Source organism: Manacus candei, unplaced genomic scaffold (genome assembly GCF_025592945.1).
Source record: "Manacus candei isolate 608988 ecotype Guabito, Panama unplaced genomic scaffold, ASM2559294v1 h1tg000119l, whole genome shotgun sequence".
Taxonomy (NCBI): Eukaryota; Metazoa; Chordata; class Aves; order Passeriformes; family Pipridae; genus Manacus; species Manacus candei.
Window position 1 is genome coordinate 2,731,923 of NW_026138167.1, and position 14,420 is coordinate 2,746,342.

Consider the following 14,420-nt stretch of genomic DNA (forward strand, 5'->3'; position numbering starts at 1 on the left):
GACTTGGGCCAAGGATACATTCCATAAGTGGTGTTTCTTTCCACATCTCCAATGAAATTGCTGCTCTGCAGGTTGTTATTGCAGAAAACACAGCCCTCCCTGCTGGCAGCAGCCACAGGAGCTCTGGCACTGCAGAAGTGAAAGTGTGAAGTGTGGCATCATGTCAATCTGCACCCTACTATATCATGGATGGATGGATGGATGGATGGATGGATGGATGGATGGATGGCACCACCTCCACAGGCTTGCCTTCCTGTTTTCTATTCCCTTCATTTTTAAATTTCCTGCTGTCTCATTATTTCAGAATTAAACCACATAAACCTACCCCCAAATATCTGCCTGCTGACCAGAGCTGGTAAATCCTGGTGCCAGAGAAATGAGTCTGGCCATGACTGGACTAATTGAGTTGGCCAAGGCACTTGAGACCAACTTGAAAGCGAGTCACAGTGGAAAAGGGAGGGAGCAACACCACTTTCTTATATGCAAGTGTTAAAGGAAACCAACTGCTCCAAAATACCCTTGGTCAGTGAGTGTCTCCACAGGCAGGCTGCTGAGGGAGCAATAGCTGGAGTGTAGGAAAACTGCCTTTTTAAAAAGCACTACATGAAAACCAGGACAGATTGTTATTTTTTTCTAATCTCCTCCCCCTTTACAGTCAAGTTTGCTTTCATCCAAGCCTCTAACAAATTATACTTTTGGCTTCTGCAGCCTTTTTTTGCAAGACTTTTAAAGGGATGTGGGACCATTGTAGCAGAAGGGCCCTACACAAGTGACTTTACCTGTGTGCTACCTGTCCTCTTCTGATTTTGAGCAATTGAAGCAGCACTGGACTGCTTTGCTCCCCCAGTTCCATCTTTACTGTTTTTCTGGTTTTTTAGAAACAAAGTAATAACAATGGTCTGAAAATGGAACCAACAGCAAATATGAAGCAGAAAGTCCCATGTCTTCCTTCCTTGGCATATCCTTGCTGAAGGCTCTGAGAGACTTATGTTTCATGTCTTGCCCAGTATCTCTTATAATATAAGGTAACTATTACTTCTTGCTGATGCTGATAAATCCTGCTTTCTAGTCCAGTTTGTGTAACCAGATTCTTTGTACCTAAAATTGCTCTACAGATTCATTTGAACATGTTCTCAATTTCCTGAGTTGAACTGCCAAGTGGGAAGTGCCAACTCTCAGCTCTGTTTTAGATGAGGAAACTCCCTGAGAAAGAGGAGAGAGGGAATGTTTGTCCCTGTAAATTTAGTTGGTGGCACTGTTCCCTATGGCTCTTCATAAAGACCAGCACACAACTTCATTGCAATGAGAAAGGAATCCAGTGGGAAGGATCCACTTGAGATTTGTATGTGCTCAGTTGTCATGAGGAAAGAAAGCTGGTGGACTCACAGTCCCATCAGAATTTGTCCTCCTTCTGTGCTGAGCTTTGTATTGTCCCTATTTCTGTTCGTAAGCCCTTATAAAGAAAAATGCCCTCTCTCCTTTTTCATTCTTTGGGGTTTTTTTCTTTTGGCTACATACAAAAAAAGTACAAAGAAAAAAAAAGAATGGTAATTTTTTCAATGTTACATTATGTTTTTCTATACCTGAGTGAAGCCTTCAACTAAATAAAGAAGTCATGAAAGCAAGGTGTAGGGAGTGAACAGAACTTCCAGAAGAGATTTCCAGCAACTGCTTCACGACTTTCCTTTTTAGGAGAGCTGAGTGTAAGTCCCTTCTCTCAGGAGTGTTTCTAGAGCACATAAGTGGTCTCACTTTCTGCACCTCCTCTCTTTTTGCTGAGAATGTTGGCCTGTGGTTCTAGGAAAATGCTGTTCCAGACTTTACTCAATTCTCACTTCTCTAGTCAGAGAGGATAAGAAAGGGAGAGACCCAGGCCAGCGTGGTGCCTGTTTTTCAAAGGACTGGTGCAAGAGTTTGTACTTTGGGCAGAGTGGGCTTTTTTGCTTGCTGTTTCTCCTTCTCCACAGAAAATGCTGGAGATTCTTTGCATGTGTGTGCACAGTGGGGGAAGGTGCCCAACTGAGATCCAAACACAAATGAAACAGAACTCACAAAGTTCAGAGTTGACACAATCCAAGTTCTTGCTCCTGGGGGGGGGGGGGAAGGCTCCTCTATTTTTCCTTTATTAAAAAAAAAAAGAACCCCCCTCCCCAAACCCAAACAACAGAAACCCCTACAAACACCACCACCATCCCTCATCTTCCTTTTAAAATGCATGCATTTAAATCAGCACACTGATTTTGGAGAAGGAAGAGAGATTTCTATTCCCAAAGCCTGTTTTCAATCATCAGATGAATTTTGAGAAAACCTCTGAACATTCAGCACTTGTGGTCAGTTTTCCCTGCCCAAAAAACTGGTGGTTTTTGCAGACATTCCATAAACACAGGAAGCTTTGACTGTGTCTCTAACAGATAGGGAGACAGAAAAGTAAAATACACACAATATAAAGGCCAAAGCCAAACCTGCTGTGGTAGCTCAGAGGAATGTGGTCTCTGTGGCCAGGGCCAGATGTTCCAAAGGGAACACCCCAAATCTGTAAAGTACAATTCTCCCATAACCTGCCCATGGTTTAGATTTCTCTTTCATTCTTGATTTTCCTCCCTGACACGTGGCCCTTTATCTTCTCTTCGTGTCTTTGGTTTGATTTTGTTTCTCTGGAGAGGGACAAGGGGTGGCATGAAAGGCTAAAAAGCTGCTGTGCAGAATTCCCATGGTGTTTGGATTCCTGACCATCTCCTAACTGCTCCTAAGTTTTATCTGCTGAACTATTAGCCTCAGTTTTATCTGCAGCAAGAATTTGCATGGATTAACCATTTTATCCAAGTTTTCATCCATTTTAAATTTTTTGTCCTCCAGCTCCTTACTATCTCGTTTTATTTCTAATGTGAGAGTAGCCAAAAAGAAATTCCTGATAATCTTTTCCTGCACCATTGATTATTTTTATACAGCCTAATTGTTGTTAGTCTTCTTTGTAAAATAAACACTTAAGTTTCTTTCTTCCATTTTTTTTTCAGAGAAGTCTTTCCTTCATCTAATTCCCTCACCAGCCCTTCTCCTCAGCTTTGCTTTTGCCCAGTTGTTCACCAGAACTGAAGCCACTAATACAGGGGAAGTATCCCTTTCACTTTCAAATAGCCTTTTAATATTGTAATTATTTTCTTTTCCATTTGAATATTAACCTTTCTAACCTCACCAGCCCAATGAGCAGAGATTTCAACAGAACTGTCACCAAGTAGCCCCTGAGCAGTTTTACTCAGTTATTAGTAGGTGAAATGCAGAACATTTTTTCCAAAATACATTAATTCTCTGTGTAAAGTAAAGAACTTGGCTGATGTTTGTCTACTTTTTTCATTTCTACCCAGTTAAAATTACAGGAGAAAACATTTAACTGGGAAATCTTTAACACTTTCAGATGATTCCTGTGAATAAGTTGTGATTGTTGAAATAGCTGAATCTAAGGGCTTTTGATCTGTGGTCTTTTAATTCTGAATTTAGGATTATGAATCAGAATAATGTCGTGTTTTTCTAGAATCAGTATTCTTTGGTGAGCTTCCTGATTTTTAATTGGCTTTCTAACATTCTGTGTTGATATGATTTCTCTCTTCCCAGAGCATGTCATCATTCTTAGCCTGTTTGTCAACAGAAATCCTGTTCCAGAAGTTTTGGTTCAGTAGAAATGTTTCAAAGCAAAAAAAAAATAAATAAATAAATAATCAAATGAGACAAAAAACAAATACAGATTTTGAAATTTTCAGCATAATGAAAAAAATACCAAGTATCTTTCATGATATTGTCGAATATTGATGGTATTAAAATAACAATGGAAAAGAAGAAGAAAACACTTTTACATTGTGATAACATGTATATTACTGCAGATGTTTCAGATTTCAATTGCATTACCCTGGGGTAAATTCCTCTGTAAAAAGTTTAGTGCCCATTTCACCAAGAGACAGCTGCTTAATTTTTGGTGTGGTTTTGCTTTACCCAAAGTGCTCTGTGTTAACCAAGACAAGTTCAAATAGTGTGTGTTCTATTGTACTCTACAATTAGGAATTACAACATCTCAAATATTGAATCTTTAACCCTCAGGACATAACCTGTAGCTCGTGTTCAGAAAAAAATTAGCTTGCCCTTATTGGGTTTGTGCTGGAAGCTGTTTAATTTGCTTTGGTGAAACCCTCCCTTAGCATCTCAGTTACAGGCTGCCTTTGGTGTATCCCTGCTCCATCCTTCTCCTGCTTTCTGGTATCAGCTCAACCTGAAACCTGGAAATTCCTGTCCCATGACTAATGGACACTGATGCAGCTCCTCCCTGCCAGCTTTGCATCCCCTGCTCCTTTGGATGTGCTTTGAAAGTAGGCAAAATTAAGGAACCAAACACTCCTGGCCCTCCAGATCATTTTATTAACCTTGCTGGTGTGACAGCCTTAGCACTGCTCCTGTTTTTAACCTTTTAACATATAAGTAAAGAAATACCTTGTTTTACCAGTAAGTGTAGTTAAAACATAGTAGATAAATTGTATTTATCAAAGTAGTTCAAGTGATGTACACCAGAACCTCATCTCAAAAGGGACTCCCAGTCAGCTGTTCTTGAGGAAACTGTCCCCAGCCTTGGAGAATTCCCTGCTGATAATCAAATGCCATCTGACCCTGGCAGATAAAGACTCAAATTGACTTACACTGGGTTTTTCAAACTAAAAGCCTGCAGTGTCTTTGGATCCTTTATTCTGCTAAACCTGTTTTCTCAGCAGCATTTTTGGCTGGTTCACACATCACGACCTTCTGTGGGAGATTGAGGCACCACCTGGAAAGACAGGGTCTGGATTGGGTCAGGTGCAGGGTTTCAAAGGCTCAGAGAGCAGTGAGACCCCCTCTCCACTGGGAGCAGCTGACTGCCAGGAAAACCTGGTGTCTCTGCCACCAGTGTCCCTGAACCCAAAAGCTTTTCACCCAGTCCTGCACTTTAGCCTATGAAGAGCTCGGGGCTCTGTGGCCACAGATCACCCCAGTTGTGTTACAGACATGTACTGCACCTTTTTCTAGAAAATTAATGGACTGGGGGGTTGTTGGTTGGTTGGTTGGTTGGTTGGTTTTTTTATTTTATTTTGGGGTTTTTTGTGGGTTTTTTTAAATGATAATTAGGCATGGATAATTAAATACAAGATTTTAGCAACTTTGTAGAAGTAAAGGACCAGTATGAATAACTGTTACAGCTGTCAACATTTCTGTGCTGTTCTTAGGGGATTAATATGCAACCACAAAAATTTATTCCAGGCAGACACTTGGCATTAAAAAGATGCAGTCCAGGACTTTTTTTTTTTCCCCTTAAATTTGAATTAGGCCATTTTTAAGTAAGAAAATTCTTTATGTTTTTGAAAGTTGAGATTCCTGGCATAGTTCTGGTTTCACAGGGAATATTTAGGGAACTAACAGGGGCCATGGGACTCTGCTTTCTCTCTTGCCCCCATTCTGCCTCTCTTCAGCAAACCTATTTTGTGTTATGCTTCTCCACTTTATCACAGCCTGTGATAGGGACAGATAAAAACACAGTTTTAGTTTTATTCTCCTCATTTTTCTCTTTCATTCAGTAAAAGCCTGTGACTGGTTACACCTACTGACTCTTCATAGCAGCTGAGGGCTTCTTTGGGAGCTTCTGGAAAATTACATCTTGGTTATATATTCTGTACTCAGTGACTGTTTCATATGCCCACATGTAATATAAATAAATTAAACACCCCATAATGTCCTGAAAGTTGTCATCTTTCCCTAGTCATCATAATTGTCTCCCAACAGAAAGGTTTTCAGCTGTTTCTGGAGTAAATGACTTATTGTGAGGACAGTAGAGCAGAAATTGCTCTAGTCCCAGCTCTCTTGTATCACATTTCCACTGCCAAATTTCTGCTGTTCTGGGGGGGAAAATTTAGCTTTAACATAGCAAATGCTTCATCTTAATTTAAAATAATAAAGGAACTCAGAAGAGGAAGAACGTTTAGAATGTTAAAAAATATCTTTTTAATTCAGAGAGAGATTAAGAAAAAGAAAATTAGGACATTTTCTTGCTTATCAATTAAGAACCCCTGAATGCAGGGTTCACTCAAGACTGTGAGTTGCTCAATGCTCAGCTGGCAGGGAAAATCCCTCAGTGACTTGTTCATTTTTCTTTTTATCTTGAGTGTCTAGTTTTGCTTTAAAAATAAGCAGTGTGGGTTCTATGCTGAATTCCAGCACTGAGTAACACAAACCCTGAGGGGTTTTTTGTAAGTTCAACCAAGAAATATGCCATGAGGTAACAAAGCATCCACTGTTCTGGATCTGAGTTTTGCTTCATACCTTGCCCATGAACTTTGAGTATTACTTATTACTTGATGCTGTCTGTGTAAAATGGGTGTGTAAAATGGGAAAAAATCTGAGAAAAGAGGGTTGGGTGCTCGTATCTGAATCACAAAAGGGGAAGAGTGGTGCTATAATCCCTGTTTTAATGTTTTTCACAGTACATAGAACCAGGGCACCAAGCAGGTCGTGGCAAAGGCATTAACTGGCAATCAGTGATAAGCCCTCATTTAGAACAGCCTTCCTTCCTTTCATCTGACCCCTACAATGTTACAGGAGTTTTTATGAAACTTCTCTTTAAATTAAAGAAATCACAGAATATTTTTAGCGTCCAATCCATTGAAACAGTTCCATTTGTCCTTTGTTTACTGTATTTAAATTTAAAGAATATGTTTCAGAGATCTTATGAAGGTTGGCATTGTCATTTATTGAACAAATTATTTATTTAGGTGAAAAAAAGCCAAAAACATTCTCCCCCAACCATTTTTTTTTCCAGAATTCTTGAGAGATTAAGTCTTCATGCTTGGAAAACCAGTTGTTATGATAAACTGCATGCAGGAAAGAGTGAAATTTTATGTCAGACAACATTCAAAAAGGATAAAAAGAAATGTAAAGAACTTATTCTCAACACCAAGCCCCTACACTAATACTGAGAATTGATTCACCTAAGATAGGGGGAAGAAAAATCCCACTGTTTTTGTTTTAAAATTGATTTGTCACTAAAAAAACCATAAAAACTTAACATTTCAGACCAAGTTATCTTTTATTATTTCTTTTTTAACTTTTGGTGCAGGAGTATATCATCCTCCCTGTATGTAGAGCACTCAACAGGTATTTTGTCTACACATCCTGAGCAGAATTTGATCCTGGCAGTGCTAATTAGAGTTTCTACCTTTGTGTACTGAAGCAGCTGAACTTCCTTCAGTTCTGGCACTGACTTGTCTGACACTCCTTGGGGATTTTTACAGGGTGCTCATTCTATGATACATAAATGCCCAAAGGATCTGTGAAGTGAACCTGGGAATGACTGATGCTGTGGGAAGGAGAAAAAATAAATAATAACCATTCCAGGAAGTTTTAAATAGATCATTGTCTTGAGTGCAGGAAATGCAATTATACCCTGGAGTATTATAGAAACAGGCATCTGTATCTTGCTTTACATCAAAGTGATTTGGGAAGTACTTGGTGTGAACAAGAAGGGCTCGAGTGTGAAGTGTACAATATACTTTGCTGATTTGAGTAGTTGTGGACAGCAGAATGAAACCAGTGCTCTGCTTTTGCAAGGAAAATAACACATGAAAGAATAGCCCTGGCAAAAACCTGTGCATTGCTTTTCTAATTCTGCTGCAGGTTTAAGTGCTGCACCAACCCCACCTTCTGACTCAGGATTTATTTCAGAAAACCAACGGATCTTAAAATGCAACTTGCCTGTTAGACACTCAGGTTCAAATACATTAGCAAAATGGTTAAAAAGTCCCCCTGTTTTCCTCAGAGTTCCCTTGTCCTCAGTGTGCACGTTCCATGTGTGCTGAATGGGACTGGGTTTAGTAATAAAAGCAGGAAAAAATGAGCGAACGCTGCCGGATCTTGCCCTGAAAATCTTTCAGTCTATCAGGGGTAATAGCAAGAACTAAAAGCTGCCTGTGCAAAAGTTGGACTGGCAACTCGTCAGGGATCCAAAGACTGCCTCTGTTTTACACAGCTTGGACTTGCAGTAGTTGTCAGCTTTAACAAGGTCTGCAGCAGGAGTTGGCAGAACCTCGTCCTGTCAGTGATGAAATGAGTCAGAATGTGCAGTCCCACTCACCTCTGGAGCCTGGATAAACAAGTCCAGAAGAGCTAAACCTCACTAACTCTCGGCAGTTGTATTTTCCAAGCCCTTACTCTAGAGCTGTGTGCTGAAGGAGAAAAGTTGTGAGCAGTTTCCTCAGGATCTGTGTGTCATGTGCCGGTGTCAGAGGCAGAACGTGAAGCCTCTGTTAGAAATCATCATCCTCTCTCATCAACTGCTGAACTGAAATTGTAATCAGCAAAGTAAAACCTTTGCAGAAAGGCCACTGGGGAGTTGTGCCTCTGGCCAAGGTCCCTGCTGGCTGCCCTGGGCACTGTGCAGTTGGTTCTCTGTAACACGGGAACTTCACGAGCTCTCCAGTCCCTCTGGCAGAGGGCTCCAGTTACAGACAATTGTTTGCTAAGCTTGTTGTTCCTGTAGACAAATGAATGTTAGAATAGCTCCTGATGAAACTTTAGCTCCTGGCTGGCTCCCAGCCTGCCATCCAGCTGTAGCAGCCGGGCCATTGCAGTGCCAGCTTTCAATTGTGGTTGATTAACAATTCCTGCAGCCCACGGCAGGGCTGAGGTGGGTGTTAGACACACTGACACACAGAGGATTACCACTTCCAAGGGGGAATTTGATTGCTGACACTTGCAAACTGCTGCTTTGCTCCCACTGTTCAGTGCCAGTGATGGGCTGGGAGAGCCAGGACAGCAGGGTCTGCACAGATTTCAGCCCCATGTGTTGCTCAGTAAAACTGATCAGGAAATTCGGAGTACAGAGGCTATTTTACCTTCAGAATGAAAAGGAACTGTGGGTTCTAATTATCTGAGATTATCTTAATGCTTGAAACTGCCATCTGCATGCTGAAATATGTGTGTTGTGATACACTGATTAACCACTATGGGACATTTGTGATGGATGTGCTCCTGTCGTTGCTCTCACCCAAGGGCTGGTGTAGGGCAATCCCTTGGCAGTCTTGCATCTTCTTGAGTATCTTCTCCAAGCAAATGGAAAGCCATTAATTTTGGCATCATGGCATGTGAGATAATTTTAACTAACTCAAAGATCATTTTCTCTAAAGAAAAACAGTATCCTTCATTGAATTTGTCAGCTTCCTTTACTCCCTTGCATCTGGCAATTTGGTTCTTACATTGGAACATAAAAGATATGTGTTTTGAGGAAGTTACATTCAAATCAGGATTAATTCCAGCAGAACAATCTGGGAATTTATTTTTTCTGTTTCACTGGGGCAGGAAGCAGTATATAAATATAAATTGTACAGACCCATGAGTTCGGTCCAAGCAGCTTTCCATAGCAAAAATATCATGCAGACTAATGGGAACACCAGTTTCTTTAACAATAAAAAACATTAACTGCCAAGTAATTAGTGAAATGTTTCAGAGACAGGAAAAGGAACTAATGAGAGGACAGATGAATATGTATTTGTTATTCCAGTGGATTGGATTTATTGTGTTTACCATTGCTGCATCTCATCCATCATGCTAATAACATGCCAAGTTGCAAAGATGTCAGTGATATGAAATGCATGTTTGCTGTCAGGGAGGGTAGGAAAGACCAAGATAAGGTTGTGGGATACGTGGAGAGAGAGAGGTCAGAAGGACAGAATCAGCACCTGGGCTACACTCTTATTTCAGGAACTGAGACTAAACACTTGCACAGTTCTCTTGCTGTGGCAGCAGGTTTCAGGCTGTACAAATATAAGGTCTGAAGTGAAGGGGATGAAGTATTATTTGTTCTGCTGCATGATTAATGGTTGTTTATAAAATACAGCTGCACACATCTTTCTTCCCTTTCTCCCCTCTCAAAAAAAAAGACTCAGATCAGAGGAAAAAAAAAACTTCTCTGGGTTTCAGTAGATAGTTTTTTCTGTTCTTTTTAAGTTGTTGTTTGTTTGGGGTTTTTTTGTTGTTCCCCAGTGGGTGTATTTTTGATGCCAATAGGAAAACTTTGGCCAGACCTGGCAGGGTTGGCTGTTGACAAAAATTTACGCTGTCAGTTCGGTTCTCAGGATCTTCCCACCAGAAAGGTAAATATTCAGATGAAGTAAGAAGTTTTCTGTCTTCCAGAAGTAATCTCTTTATCTTCTAATCTTACATCTTCACAAATTAATTACTTGCTTATTTTCTTGAGGTCTACCCCCAATTTAATTGGAGTAATTGCAGGAGATAAAGTGTAATGTGGGATCTATTTGCTATCAGAAAATTTGCTTTTCCCAGAGCCAGGTTCACAGAGCAGAAAACCCCCATGCTGCTATTTCTTCTTGGTTAGGAATCTCTTAAGACTTCTGCCCAGATTCCTGGGTCATCAGTCACAGGCAGAAAGGTTAAATTAAGGTTGCATGAGTGTGGATGTATTTTCCTACATCCTGTCTGAATTCAGAGGGATGTGTGACAGTTGAGAACCTCCCCAAGACACAAACTAAGTCCTGTCAGGAGAGGAGCCCTCACATGCACAGCCCAGCAGCTTCTGCTGATTCACTTACTGGAGCAGCTTTGGTTTTTCCTGGCCTCGTGTGCTGCAGGAGGTGCTGCTGCTGGATGAACTGCTCTGAACTCTGAGATATGATTTCAGGACATTCCTGAAACACTTGAATGTTTCCCAGCTGCAGCCAAGAGAAGGGAAATAGCTGTCTGCCCTGATATTTCTCTACAGCATCTCCCTCTCTGCTGCTGGATGAAGGAGTGGACTTCAGAAATACCATTGGGTTTCTCATCTCCTGTTTTCCATTCCTGCTCTGTTCCACTATTTACTGTCATCATACCTTGCTGTGCCAATAAGATCAGTGACACAAATCTGTTAGGGGTTTGTAATGGTAATTGTTCTTTGTTCTGCCAGGGGAAAAAATCCCCAACAACACTGCAAAGTTAAACTGCAGGACACCTCGTGGTCTTGCAGATGTGGCAGGAGATGTTACAGTGATAATGTGTTTATCTATATACAGCTCAAAGCACTGGCAAAGGAGCTGCTTCACAAGGATGGAACTCTCTCTTCTGAAGGTGTTGGCCTTCCTGTACAGGACAGGGGGTCTTTCTACAACTTTTTCTCAACTTATTTTCAGTAAAACTGCGTCTGATATCATTTGGCATAGGAGGAGATCACAAAATTTAGTGAAATTTCTGCACCAGTGTAAGGTTATGACTGGACTCTCACCAGGAGGGAGTCACTTCTTTTTGGATTTGTTGCTTCACAGTTCCTTTCAGTTTGGTGTTTGGGTACAGTTGATTTTAGTCTTTTTTCTTTCCCCCTCATTACATACTACTTGCCCTTTCCTGTTACTTGTCCTCTTCATGGTTCTTCTTTTCTCTTGCACAATACCATACTTTGAATCAAAGGGAACTGGGTATTTTTTTCAAGACTGATTTTTTAAACACTGTTTTTTAAAACACTAGATTACTGTAGTTAAATTTAAGTAAGTGACTTGAATAGAGACTTCACTGAGTGGAACGTAAATCCAACAATATAGGCAAACAGTTTTAAATGATCTATTAATCTTTTTTTTGTCTAGAACTCTCCAAAGCTATAAAGAGAAGAATGTAGGAAAGTATCTTACCGAGAGTGATCTTTGGGTTTTATTTATTTTTTTCAGAGAATTACATTAGTAATTCATAACTACCAGCTAAAGCAAATCTGATTTTAAAAGGAAGCACAATATAAAACCTTGGGAGACGTGTTTGCTCAGCTGAAAACTAGTGAATAACAGTAGTGCAATTAGAGTGAAAGGAGTCTTAGGAAAAAAAATACCTCAGAGCTATTTTAAGATCTTAGGTCATGAGTTAGGTCATGAGCTTCTTAGCATTTGGTGTGGTATCTGAGTAGACCCTTGGATTATAGATCAGGGCAGGTGCAGAAGACTGTACTAAAAATACTTTTCTCCTTAAGGAGTTCACTAATTTCTTGAATGACAAACCAGACAGAAACATAAGTTCTGAAGAGGAAAATTATCAAAATAATTTAAAAAGAAGTTAAATCTTTATTTTCCAATAAATCATCCCATAGTTCTTAATTACAAAAGCTGAACTGCTCTTCACCATTACCTAGGAAATGTTACAGCAAACCCTTTATAGGGTTACAGCATGTGTTGAGCATGACTGGCATGTTCAGGAGTATTTCTGTACTCGTTTGCTGCCTCCTGAGCTGTGCAGAGAACTGTCAGGATTCCTACCTTCTATTTTAGGGCCTTCTCCTGCCTTATGGCTGGAGAATACATGACCCATTCCCTCAGGGCAAGTTTTGCCACTTTTATGCTTCTTTTAGGAGTATTATCCCTCAATTTCCTTAGTGCAAAGTTCTTGGAGAGCCTTACAGGCTAAAATACACTCACTGTAGTAGTAAAAGCTGCCTAATTTCCTCAGTATCTATTGGGTTTTTTGGTTTTTCTCTAGGTGAATACAGATGTTTTCAATTTCCTATTTTTGGATGATATGCTACAGTCTTGTTGCTGCTCCCTTTGTCCAAAATGAACCTTCCTGTTTTACAAAGGCTGCAGAAGCTGAGAGACCTTTGAGAAATTAGTTTGTATTTCATTTATATTTGCCTTCCTATGAGGGAGCACTCCACTTCTGAAATGGCACATACAGGCCTACGAGTTCACTCTAACTGACCTAATTTGAATCCTTAATAATCTTTTAAGAAACAGGTTTTTATAGAACTGGCAGAACCAGTTGTAGTATAAAGTTAGGTGTCATTTCCTGTGTATTCCTTAAAAAAAAAAAAAAAAAAAAGAAAAAAAGAGACCAAGGAGAAGAAAAAGCAACTCCAGGTGCATCTTAGGAGTTTTCCAAGTGATGATGTCCACCTACCCTTCTGTCTGTTCCAAGAGTGAACAGTGTGAACCCCCTTTGACCAGCCCAATCTGTGCCCAAAACCAAATCCTCCTTAAGGCAAATTTCTGCCTTTGTCAAGGGACACACGACGTGGCAGAAACACCGTGACATAAACAGGTTCCAGGCTTACTCTGGGAAAATGTGCTGTGTTGTCAGTAAGCCTGAAGGGCAACATCACCTGCTCTTAGGAGGAGCTGTGAACTTCAAAACCAGATGTCCCACTCTGGTTCCTTGTGTTGGCTGTCTGGATTTTCTAAAAAGCCTGATTAAATCAACAGAATTCAAGATGAGTGCAGTAGGTACTCCCCAGAAACAAGTGAATCTGCTGTTAGGGAGTTCCTGCACCATTTTCAGTGAGAGACATGAGACGAGATTGAGATGAGATGAGATGAGATGAGATGAGATGAGATGAGATGAGATGAGATGAGATTAGCCATTGTGGTGAAAAACAACGAAAGGTAACAAGTACCATTAGAGAATTGATATTATGTCAGAAAGACAAAGTTTGTGCTACCTTCATTTTTCAGTATGCAAAAATAATTTGTATAGTCTGTCTTCACATGTCAATTAAAGAGGGAGAGACTACACAAGCTTCTAGATTTCCAAGCCTATCTTTCTTAGCCAGCTGGAACAGAAATTTCCAAGTAATTGGAATTGTTAATGAAACATATAGCAGGCATGTTTACACGTGTCTGTATTTTTCATATTCTCTCTCTGAGGAAAAGAAAAATTAAATCACCATCAGCCAGCTCAGCCCCATGGGTACAGGGTCATCTTGCTATAAACAAAGCTTATTAACTGGACATTTTCATGGAAGTAGAACCTCAAGATTTTGTTTTTCTGTGGAGGTGATTGCATCCTCCAGGTATTTTTTATAAAAAACTTGGAGTTCCTTTCCTTCTGCCCGTATCTCCTACTTTCTCACGTATCCCAGAGGCTCCCATGTCATGGCTAACATTCTTTTAGAAAAATGGAGCTGCACAGGAATTCTTTAGGAGCCTATCAGCACCACTCCCAAATTAGCCAGACAGGATACTGTTTGTTTAATTTTGCAAGTCTTTGCTTTCCCCAAAGTGAGAAGAGCTACCTCAGTGAATTGCCAGCCATGATACTCCATGCTTTTTAAGGAATTTTTTGTGAGAGAGGAGTAAGTTCTCCTAAACTAGGAACAAAACCTACTGATATGTTTAACAATGCAGTCGGGTTGTTGAACAATATGTAACTAGGCATCTTTTAAATATTCACTATACTTACCTCAGGAAGGCCCTAATCTCTTTTAATTGACTAAAATGTCAAAGCAAGGTAAGTGCAAAGAGAAAAACTACACTTTGGGGTTGGTTGTGACTGAATCTGCAGACTCTTTCCGTATTCTGTTCTTTGGTGTTTTAAAACATTCTGTGACAGTGCCACGTTTCACTTAATAACTTTGACTACTTTTTCTATTATTTTACTATTATTGTTACAGTAGT